The sequence below is a fragment of the Aulonocara stuartgranti genome (assembly GCF_965226115.1).
Source record: "Aulonocara stuartgranti genome assembly, chromosome: 7".
In the NCBI taxonomy this organism is placed as follows: domain Eukaryota; kingdom Metazoa; phylum Chordata; class Actinopteri; order Cichliformes; family Cichlidae; genus Aulonocara; species Aulonocara stuartgranti.
This window is the reverse complement of record NC_138945.1, coordinates 27,838,423-27,850,778: the sequence shown is the minus strand read 5'-3', so window position 1 is coordinate 27,850,778 and position 12,356 is coordinate 27,838,423. Positions and strand designations below refer to the sequence as shown.

General features: G+C 40.4%; 1 protein-coding gene across 2 annotated transcripts in view; it reads right to left on the bottom strand.

Annotated features, from left to right (window-relative positions):
* LOC309710348 (breakpoint cluster region protein-like) overlaps positions 1-12,356 on the bottom strand; it is an 85,981-nt gene that overhangs the window by 50,826 nt on the left and 22,799 nt on the right. The gene's annotated exons all lie outside the window — the stretch shown is intronic.

The following is a 12,356-nucleotide window of genomic DNA, read 5'->3' as shown; positions in this document are numbered from 1 at the left end:
CTTCACTTTGCACACATTTCACAGAGCAAGTCCACATTCAGTGAATGCTGTATGTTTACATCTCTTTGTCATGTCATTCACATCATTACAATTCCCAGAGTCCTGTAACAGAGGTGGTATCCTCCTGCTGCTGCTGTGATTGTCTCTAAGAAACCAAATCAGCTCCTCACATCAGGCGTGCGTGCCAGACAACTGCACTTCTGCAACTCAGCAGTTAGCGCCATATAGCCAATGCAACGCCCTTAGAGCCAGTCATTTTAATAATTAAACATGACATCTGACCATTATACATATTGTGAACAACAAAATCTCTAGCCCAATATATTTCCTGTCTAATCACACAGTTTGATGGGTTGGTGATTACCCCCCCATCACACTGTAGTAAGGGGAAAATCATTAATTAATAATATATGTTTATTATCTCCAACCTAAGACCAACCCACAAGGGCTAACACTCAGTTTACTTCAACCCTGGTCCCTGTCCCTCAGCTTCTGACTCAAACAATAGGGCCTGCAGCGGAGCTTATCATCGGCAAACAGCAGAACGAACACAAAAGGCTCCAGTCTTCCTAATCTCTGGTCAAACACAAGCCGCAGCAACATCACCGCTTGGGGCAATAAATGCTGCTTTATGCCAGAGCTGTTCTGGGGGACATGCGTTAGAACTTTCTAAACAGACCACAGAGATTTGCCAAAGCCTGTCTCCAGGGGAACTGTTGCCTGGGTTACCACAGCTAACAGGAAGGGAATTTCATTTGTGATTATGTAATCTGTCAGGATGCACAAGAGGCTTTTATTCATACTACTTACAAAATATTATAGCTAAATATTTTTTTTCTAATCCTATTATAACAGACAGTGGCTCAGGGACATTTTTTTTCTTACTCACACATGGATCTAACACACCCCAATCTATCAAATAAGTCTTATTTCCACAAAGAGGAGGAAAAAGACGGCAACGCGCCACATGGTTAGCTGTCATTTTACATCCATTAACAGTGTTTCTCACCTAACCTAGTTGCAACTAAATTTCCGTGGCCTGTATCAGTTCTGCTCTAATCTTCTCCTCCACCCCCTTTACTATCCTTCCCCCCTCTTTACATTGGCACTGCGCCCGTCTGACTGTCTGCCAGATTCAAGCGTCCCAGCATTAATTACCTGAATCCACTCACACATTCCCATGATCACTCTAAAACACACACACACACACACACACACACACACACACACACACACACACACACACACACACACACACACACACACACACACACAATGCCCTTTCAAACACACACCCATTTGATAGTGGAGCATAAACACACTTTCTAAAACCCACAGTAGACTCAGTCTAAGACTTTTTTTTTTCGTGTGAACATACGAGTGCTCATTTTCACAAAATGAGGACAGTGAATAATAAGGGAGATAAAAGAAAGTCTATACAGAAAGTCATTTCAATTATCTGTGTTGCTCCGGCTGTCTGGCGGCTGCTATCTCTTGAAAGTTAGGGGCTTAGCTCACCACTGTGTCCTAAGGGACTCAGTGATGAGTAACCAGTTTGCTATTTGATTCCCCTCCATACATCTCGGGGCTAGAGCTCATCAATAACCTAAAGGACTACAGAATCTTCCCTATCAGGACAAAGCGATGATTGTCTTCTAAAGCTTAAAAACACTTCAATGATAGCTAACAGCATTAAACATGTCTCTTCAGATCTAATAAAGGATGTTTTGTTAAATTTCCCCAGATACATTTGATGCTAACACCAACAACAGCAAGCCTGCCCTGCCAACTGTATTGCATTTTATTGTATATTCATGGCTGCACTGTGATATGATGAACAGGCAGGCTGAACCAAAGCAAACCTCCTGACTTTAACGCATAAATTCTACCATACATTTACCCCAAATGCTCAGCCTTGACCCTTTACTGCTGACAACAAGACGAAGAGTGGCACAGGAAAATCTGGACAGGCCTGTGTAAGTCTTCGTGTGCTTCTATTCCTGCTTTCCAGAGGTGAAATTAACCCCTGTGTGGCCCTGGGACCATTTATGGTCCCAGGGCCACACAGGGGTTAAGGACAGTGCCTTCCACTATTCTCCCACAGGAACATAACTTTAATATACTGACAGTATTCATAAACTCATCCATAAGCATGAGCAAATATAGGAAATATCCTCAAAATAGGGAAGCCAGGGCACATGTATGCATTAAATATTGCTTTGTGCAATATTTAATATTTTAAAACATAAAGGCCAAGCACGTGCATTCAGCATGAATGTCTTGATGCTCAATCATCCAGGTAAGTAAATCCCAAAGGGTTGATTCTGTTCATCTGGATGTACCGAGTGGGAGAAACGTTTCGTCACTCATCCAAGTGACTTCTTCAGTCCTGAAGACCAATCAATTATTTTGCTGTTAGTATGTTCTGCTTACTAAAAGTGGTTAGCGTTACATAGCGAACAAGTCCAACACAAACTGTCTCCACAGAAATGATCACAAGCATTAGGCTTGTCACAAACTGGGAACACAACTCCACCGAAAAATTCAAAGGAGGAAAAAACAGCGAGAAGAGATGAGAAGAGCCTCTGAAAAGCATCATCTACTTTGTGAGACAGCGAGCGAGGCAGTAAGAATTAGAGTCTTTATTCTCTGGCGCCTCGAGGGAGGAATGATATATTAAATTTGGGTTAAAAGAATGCGATAGGAAAGGAAAAACTCAGATGGGCATGGAGTGCATGCAAGACACGGATCTGAGGCGTTGAAGGCTTTTCTGTGTTTCAATGCTAGATGGAAATTAGAAGCTTTTACAAAGCCAGATCAAGGCTACAAGCCGTCAGTGAAACATGACTACAAGAGCAGCTGAGTGTCACTCAAAACTGTATAAGTCTGTATCTTCACCTGACCTACTGATTCTTCACCAGCTTCACTCTCTTCGCTCACTCATCTACCTTTTCAGCCACATCCCTTTATTTCTCAGCCCTCTTCCCCTCATGTCTAAAACTTTCTACTAATCTTTTCATTGCTCTCCTCCCCTTTCATCTCGCCCTTCTCTCTCTGGGGTAATGACTGATATTGAGGTGCCAGTTACACGGCCTGCTGGGGTAACATTAGCCTGCTTATGTAACACAACACTACAAGCAGGGGAGAGCAAGGCACTGCAGATTGTAGTGCCTCATATGTATGCACGGGTGTACACCCACGGGTGTCATTTAACTTCAGTACATTATGAGACAGCAAAGAAGCATATAAGCACTTTTGAAGCATCAGGTCCAACAGGCAGCTGAGCGAATGTTGGTTTTGCTGGACTTTTGACTCAAATAAGCAGGGACCTTGTTAAAAATCTGCATTAACACATGACAGGGAAGCATAGACTACATATGAAGCATGTTTTCTGAAGCATCAACATGAGCATTTCACATTTCATGTTGATTTTACAGAGTCAGAAATGACGATATTTGAATGTTTGAATGAGAAGGTGGATTGCTAAGTCATCAGCTAGGCAGTAAGTGTAATTAGCTTGCTATCTAGCTTGCTAAATGAATACATTACACAGAAAGTGTGAAGTTTGGTGCAAACACAAACACACTACAGTTTCAGTCTGAGAGTTGGAGCACAGACTTCTTGGACTTACAGTTAGTACAGTTAATGACACAGCAGGCTGTATTATTAATAATAACACACCCTAAAAAAGAAACTACAGTACATTGTCACATATTCGCTGAGGTGAATAACGCATAGGTTCCAATTCCTTCTTTTGTACCACGCTGCTTATTGGTGACTGTTTCTTTTCCATCCCAGAGGCCAGGGTTTGGTGAAAGGTCGTTCACACCACAGCAATGGACACATCTTATTGAAGCTGCAGTTTCGTAAATGGTAATTTGACGTATGTCAAATGACTATTTCCAGTGACAGAGCTGCAGAGTATGTTAAGTCAGTTTGGCTGCCTAAGATATCACGAGTTACCTTTTCTTGCTAAAAGTGCTGCTTCTTTGTGCTTAGGGTTAATAGAGGCAAGCCAATAAGTCCGCATTTACACCATGAGACAGACCACAATCCACAGAAAAACTGCAGCAGGTTTCCTAAATGTTTGGATCCTAACTGTCAGGTGTACCCAGTAGAAATGCTCTATTTTTGGGGGGCCTTTTTCATCTTTATTTGACAGACACAGTTAAGACAGAACAGGAAAGCGGGGGCAGAGAGAGAAGGGGGAAGACATGAAGCAAAGGGCCAAGGGCCAGTCTCAGCCGTATGGCATGTAGTTGCCTGCTCAACGCACTGAGCTAAGCCAGCACCCAGAAATGCTCGTTTTGAAGATCAGTGGTAGTCACACTAAACAGATTTGATACAGACTTTGTGTTTACTTTGTGCTTTACTTTTGAAACAATTCTAACTTTAGCTTTAGGGCCTAAAGCATGGAGACATAAGATGATGACATAATAAAAGCACAGCAGGTTCTTGTACTCATTCAGACAAAGAAAATTTCCCCATGGAGTGTCGGTGTCCTCAAATTCTGTGGAAACGACCTCTTCTTGTGTGTGTGTGTGTGTGTGTGTGTGTGTGTGTGTGTGTGTGTGTGTGTGTGTGTGTGAGAGACTGGGAGGGCAAAGCAGGTGGGGGGTGGGGCTGCTGTGGGTTGAAATGGTGCACATCAGCACTGTAATGTTTCTCAACCACCAGACAGATGTGCAAAGATCTGCTGTCGACATGCCTATTACACACCAAGGGCATGGCAAGGGAGCCACACACACACACATGCCTGGGCAAACATGACCTCATATAGAGCAGAATACACCGCAAGGACACATGAATGCCATCTATCAACACTGAAGCATATTTTCACGCAACTGTAGTATGTACACATCAGCCCAGATGTGCGTGTTTTCTACCACAACATTAAACTCTATATGACCAAAAAAGGAAAGCAGTCAGCGATGGAAAAAGAGACAGCGAGTGTGTCGCTACAGTAGACGAACAAAGGAGTCATTTTTGTCACCATTGCTTGGAGGTGTAACGATGAATCAAGCCTGTCTCGCCATTTTGGGAGCGTATGTGAGATAAGCGCAGCTACAGGCCCTCGAAATGTGCAGCACAGCAAACTGTAAACAGCTTCCTAAAACAAAAGCCCCAAAACGTCCTGTTGCCCTTGAATTTAAACATTTCCTGTCTGAAAACCCTTGATTTAGCTTTAGCACCATTTAGCTTACAAAAAGTTGTGCGACAGAAGAAAAACAGTTAAGTATACATAGCAAAGGGTATATTTAGTGCTGATGTGTAAAGCAGAAATACACTTGAGTAAATTTACCAGTCATACACACCCAGTAACACGCACGCGCACACACTTACAAACACAGAGAGGCTTATTTCTGGGTGAATGAGGCTGAGATCTCGTTCAAACCAGCTCTGAAGGTGGTCTGGCAAATCTGGTCGCACTCCAACGCTCCAACAGCCCTACATGAAATTATAGCTTGCTATCCTGGGTCTCCTATTTTCACGATACAGATTTCATTTCAATGACTTTTGTCTTTTAAACAACTTTTCATCATTACCATGAGATATGTTTTTCTTTCAATCTCACTTTTTCACTATAAATTTTTACTTTTTGGCCTTTTTAATAACAGCAAGTAATTAATTCCCGACTGAAACTCCTGTAAAAATATCAATGTGACACTACATTTGATCAAATCCTCTAGTGGTGCTTCTAGGTTGCAGTAATTCAGTCAGAAGCTATTTTTTAACAAGTAATAAACAAGGAAAACAAAAGCAGAATGCACTACTGACTAGCAGGCATCAAACAGAGAAAGATTAAGGTAATGTACTTAAAGGAGAAACCTGCAAAGCCAAAGATAACTGCAGCTATCAAAAAGTTCTGGTTGTAACTCCTTTAGAAAATAAGGGAAAAGGGAGGTAAAGCTAGCATGTCACAAATCTACCACAACTACAAGTTCTTGTCAGATCAGTGTGTGGTGGGGCAATCTTCAAAGAAAAGGTGAATAGTTCCCAGTGGAAATCGGATAGTATAGGCCCAGTCACAGTGACCTCATGAGCTTTGGTTGATAATGCACTGAAAATCAGTGATGTCTACCACTTTCTCATGCTGTCAATCCCAATACTGACATCATTTCTCTAGTCCAATTATCTTCACGACCACTTTCGTTAAGCCAATCGGCCTCCACTCCGCATGGTTTAAATCTGTGTTCGCTGTCATTCTCCCTTTCAGACTCTCGTGCCACCCACCTCCTCCCCATCTCCACCTCAGACACCTCAGCCAGAGCTCTACTCAAGCCTCAGTCTTCATCTTCACCACCTCCGGAGTCTAGACTCTGGGGGGGGGGGTGTGTCCTTTCCTAATCCTATCACCGTTGGGGTTCCATTCTACCATGATGGGTCATCAGAGTATAATCGCCAAATACATTAATTTCTCTATCTCAATAATCATGTTCATTTCTCCATGTGATCTCTCATTATTAATTCTGTCCAACTATCTGTTGTTTGGATAATCTATGATGCTGTGCAGCCTTGCATATGATTCTGGTTCAAAATTTATTAACAGATGGGAAATACTCCCTGAACTCTTCTTGTAAATTCTGAATCACTGAATACTTTGGTTAAAGAAGAGATTCCTTGAAGCTCCAGTCACATATGCCTGCAAAGCAATGGGCGGCCCCCTTGCAACCCCTGCTTGCCAGGGAAAAATGTGGTGAGAGGCTGTTTAAGGCTGCTGCATAGGTACGGTCACGCAGGGTCGCCTGTAGCTTGCATGGAAGATGGTGACTTTGGCAACTGCTAGTTGAGTGTCAGTGAAACTGTGAAAAGTGCAACACACGCTAGCATCATATTTAATTTACTGGTCAGTGTTTTATAAGACAATGTCTTCTATGCAAACCGCAGGTGACTGAGGCAATCTGCTATCAAAGCAATCAAAAGGAGGTTTTTGTACTGCAACACCCTCTTTCCAACCAATTTCACCTGGCAACAGCCAGAAACTTTTAGCAATTACTCACTATCCTTTCTAGGAAGACCCATCCTTAGTGACCATACAACGTTTTCTGATTCCTATAAATCAGTTATTTTATTCCAGATGACCTTTTATTCAGGTTACTGCAACTCAAAGTGCTTGACAAGCTATTGACAATACTCCTTATGATCCAAACACACAGACTCACATTTAAACTGCATGACACGTAGGCACGATAACCACACATGGATACAGGCTGATGCACAAGGTTAACAAACAAAATCCACAAACACTCTGGGGAACAGTGCAGAGTGGGGGAGAGAAGAGGACACAACACCATTGGAGTATTTTTGGCCTCTTTTCTCATGAGGCTGGAGCTATAAAAACAAATCTCTTGTCTGATTTGTAACAGTTGCAGTTTGTTTAATGTGTAATTAAAATAATATAATCAGATATCACTTTACAGCAACAGAGGAAGAGTAGATTTATTGTTATTACACGACACTCTGTCTTTGGTTGCACTCTCACTCAGCTTTGTCCTTCGGGTTCAAAACTGCTCTCATGGTTCACCTGCAGATGGTAAAAACAAGTAAAACAAGTCTCATGTTTGTCACATTTTTCATTTGACAAATGATCCATTGGATCTGCACAAACTTGTATAAAGATACTAATGCACTCCACCTGCAAACCAGCTATATTATTCTGTAGTGCATGGAAGAAATATAAAAAATTTTGTCTGTTTGCTCAGCTCAGCAAGTCCAAGCCAAAAATTGTATGCATCCCCCCCCCCAAAAAAAGTTGGAAATTGGCTCAAAATAGAGCTGTGACCTCAAGAACAAAAATCAAATTAAAACTCGAGTCTCCCAGAGGTTCTCCTCTGCAGAGCTACAAATGCAACAATTCCCATAAGGGCATCTGCGCGCTTCACTAATCTGCCCAGCAAAGCGTCAGAATGGTGGAAAGAAAGAGGAGAAGAAGTTAGATGACAGAAGCGGGTGCAATCTTGTCTTCAAATATATGTGAAGCCATCTGTGAGTGTCACATTTAACATGTGCATGCTTTTTTTGTTTGTTTATAGGATTTATCCTCTGACTTACTAACCGCAGTTAGCTTTGTTCATTTTAATGAGTGTTCATGCTGCTTAAACAAACATTGTCAGCACATGTACGCACACACACACACACACACATACACACACACACACACGAGGCTCACTGCAGCCAGGCAGTCAGGCAGCAGAGAGTCCCCAGACAATATAGTGCTGACTGCAAGTCCTTTTGCTTTGTTTGTTAAGGAGAATTCAAACACATGTTTAGTTTTCATGAAAACCTATTTAAATTAGTACACTACTATATATTTTCATATAGTTTTTTTTATATTGTAGGAGTTTAATATGCAGTAAATGCCACACTTACTTATACAAAGTAAGTCTGAAGTCAGAGCATGTTGATCCTTTTTCTGAGCAAGAATCCTGATATTCCTTCGTTGTCCAAATGTGTTTAACTTTTTTTTTGGCAGCAATAAACATGACAGTTTACTTATTTTAATTTAAGAAATGTTTTATTTTAATTAAGTTTAAAACTTTTTTATTTAATGTAAAATTATATTTTGTTTTAATTTACTTTCAAATTCTTCAGTTGCTGAAGGGGCTGCATAGTTTTCATAAATTGCATAGTTCAGAATAGCTATAATTGTACCAGATGGTTGCATTCAGTTAAGTTGGAGTGTGAGACTTTGATATTAGATAAAATGAATATTGATAAAGTTTACCTTTATGTAGAGAATCTGAATATCGCAAAATATTTTTAAAAAATTGCAATAATATCGTATCGTGCGTTAAGTATTGTGATAATATCGTACCGAGGGATGTATGGTGATTCCCACCTCTACCAGAGAAGGTGCCACACCATAGTCCCACACTGTAGATTTAATATTATCTGTTAATATTAATTTTATCCACATCACAGAGCTCCATAACTGGGTATACAATGTTTTTACAGCCAGAAAGATAAATCCTCACCAGACAGATAGAATGAGTCATAAGATTTGCAGTGTCTGAGTTAATAGTACTCCTACACACAGAAAATCCAACAAACAAGAACCACAACTGCAGCCACAAAAACAGATTTAATCTCTTAACTTTCTGGGTGTTGAAATGTTTAAGAGAGAGTAATTGTTTTCATGTTTCGTGAAGCTCTTGACAACTTTCTGTCTTTGTTGCTACAAGATCAAGTCATGTCTATGAGTCTTTCTAGTTCAGGATGATTTGTTTGATGTGCACATCAACCAAGAAAAGCTCCAAAAATCAACAATTTATTTCATAAAAATGAAGCTAACACAAAAGCATTCCTAGCAGCACAACAGGAGCTGAAGATATGCTAAAAAAAAAGACAACATTTAGATCCTTAGACTGCATTTCTGTTTACAGCAGGACTCAAATATCTCAAATTCTACGCTAGTAAGGCACTACACTCCTATACATTAAAATGACTTGAACTGAAACACAAATATCATCTGTTACAATTAGTGTCTTTAAAGACTAGAACGATAATACGGAAACTATTACCGTTGTTACCTCCCTGCAAATGAATGCAAAGTCAAACAACACAAAGTGACCACTTTTGCTCTGTTGTGTGAATGTGAATGATTTGCAAACCTGTTTCTAATTATGCATAATAGACCAGTCAAACACCAGGCGACTGAAATCCTTGTCGAAATGATCCAATGAAGAACAACAAAAGCTTAAACATAGACTGAGCACAGACAGGAGGATTAGACAAAGAGAGACACACAAAGACTGCTGACAGCACCGTCACAAACTCTCTATATCAAACCGACTGAGGTGGCAAATAGGGCCACACATAAATACAGACAGACATAAAACACAAATTACCTCTGTGAAACCCCCCCAAAAAGAACTTAGTGATGATGTTTGTGTTAAGTTTTGTTTAAATGAAAGCAATGATTACATCTAAAACTAAACCATATACGCTGCCTATTGTGTTCCAATATGGGCCAAAATTCTAACCTTCTTATAGCACTAAAGGAGGCTTATCCGCTGACACTAAGCAGAGATGTCACTAAGCTACTGTTAGGATATCAGTGGGCTACAGAGGCCAGGACCCCTCACACTCACACCTCCTGTCCCACCCTCCTACTCAGACATTGTGCAGGATTTGGGTCAGGCACAAATTCTCACACAAAGGCGTGCGTGTGTGCGTGCGTGCGCGTGTGTGTGTGTGTGTCATTACACTTGTCAGAGAGGCTCTGCAAAGGCTCTGCACATGTAGGGAAGCAAGAGAGAGCATGGAAACAATTAACCTAAATTAGTTACAGAACTGCAAGGACAAGTAGTATTTATACTTGTGGTTTTTCTGAGTAACACTTCAATCTCAAAGAGGTAGTTTCCACTACAGCAGTACACAGCAGGACAGAAAAATAAATAAATTAAAAGCATAACAAATCATCATGAAGGATTTCTTCAGATCAGCCGTGTAGACAGCCATCAATTTTATTTTGTTTAACTGAAAAGTTCCAAAACAGTGTATGAGAGTAGCAAAGTAACATTTATCTGTTTAACCCACCATATTTGTATTTTCTTTATCCCTCCAAGCTGGTTAAACCAGTTGCTGTATTATGTTTTACAATGAATGTGGTCTCTGCTAGGAATAATGACAAAATATGCAAATGCATTCAAATGTAAAAACAAAAAAAACACCCCTTTTTGTTTTTCACCTTTAAAGTAAAAGTTTCCTCTTTTCAAAATGGCTGCACCGCTGAGGCACAACTTTTATTTTGAAGGCAAAAGTCCTCTGTTTCCATTTCACGTCACACTTTTTCCTATTTTAGTACCACCCTGTGAGGTGCAGTCAATGTGAGGTAGAGGCCTTTTTTTTAAATACAACATTTCTTCCAGCAACTAGCAACGTCCAGGAACCAGCCAGGACATTTTGGTGTATTATGCTCTAAAGCAGAACTCAAAGCTTCAAAACTGCTATCCACAAAATAAGGAGCCCATCTTTTATATACAGTCTATGGCTTAGGCACACAATTATGAGGCAGCTACCTAGTTTCTTATATTTTTATATCTAGGTTATAATTAAATGTATTTATTAACAGTATTGGCTGGCTTTGTCCAAAAAGTAATATTACATTTTGTAAATCTCCTTTAAAACTTTATTAATGTTATAGAAAAAAACTGATGTGACACTAGCTAAACTACTTTGTATACCATTATATGCTGTTTATATGGATAGGTGTGGGATAAGTGTCCTAAAGTAAGCACATAAATTAACATGAAACAGAGTCTCAGAACTATATTTAAGCACAATCTTCAAGCAAATTAAGTAAATGGAGGTTTTTGTGTCGATTAGGAAAACATTCACTCTTCAAAATCATGGCAGCAAATCTGAAATATAAACACACAAGTAAACAGACAGTCTCACGCGAGTTAACACACTGTTGTAAGAGCACTCAGCTTAACATTTGAATGATCTCACATAATCACCGGCTGCACTGGGCAGAGTAAGTAGCCTTTTAGCACAACGTCATGAGCCTTTGGCAACCCCGAGTCAACTTGAAGAAAGGTTGAAGAAAGGATTGAAGAGAGAGAGAGACCATTATTCACTGATGAGTGGGACAAAGGGCAGCGGGGCCTCACCACACTCCAGTGACAACAAGTAATAGTAAACCAAAAGATGGGAAAAGACCTTCGAGTGACCCAGTTTAACCATTAGCACTGTCTAAGAAGTGGAGTTGGGATATCACAGGTCCAGTAATATTCCAAGTGCACACCAAAAGAATCAACAAGTTTGTGAGGCTGTGTGTGTGCACGAGTGAGAGCGTGAGAAAGAGAAAGTGGAGAGAAAGATGCGTTTGTGTGTCAGGAGAGATCACAGCGAGGGGTGTGGGAAAGCAGCATGTGCTGCAGTTTATCTTGATATGTGTCCTTCTTTGACACTTTGCTGTCTCCTTTCCCCATTTCTTTGTTTCTGTTATACCTTGGCTATAGTTTGAAAATGAACTACAACTACTGTTTAGTGTTTTAATTGATTTTGTCTACAAAAATGAAGTAAAAAAATAGAAAACACAGAGTTAAGCTCAAATCACGATGAACCAAGCTGAGAGAAATCCCGACTGCTTTTTCTTCTGTGAACTAAATTAAAAGCCACATTGTAGCATAATAACCTTACTGCTTTATGTTTTTGGCCTCTAGGGCCAAAAAACATCAGTCCTTTTGGCCAAATTCAGTCTGGTTGGTTTTCTGCCTGCTCAGCAACATATTTATCTGAGCACCCGGAGAGCTACCTGAGAGCTTTGTAACCCATGAGAAAAAGCTGCTGGGAGAAATAATAAGCAGGTATGGCAAGTTGAGAGCGCCTTCTTGGGGAGATTCAGTCTC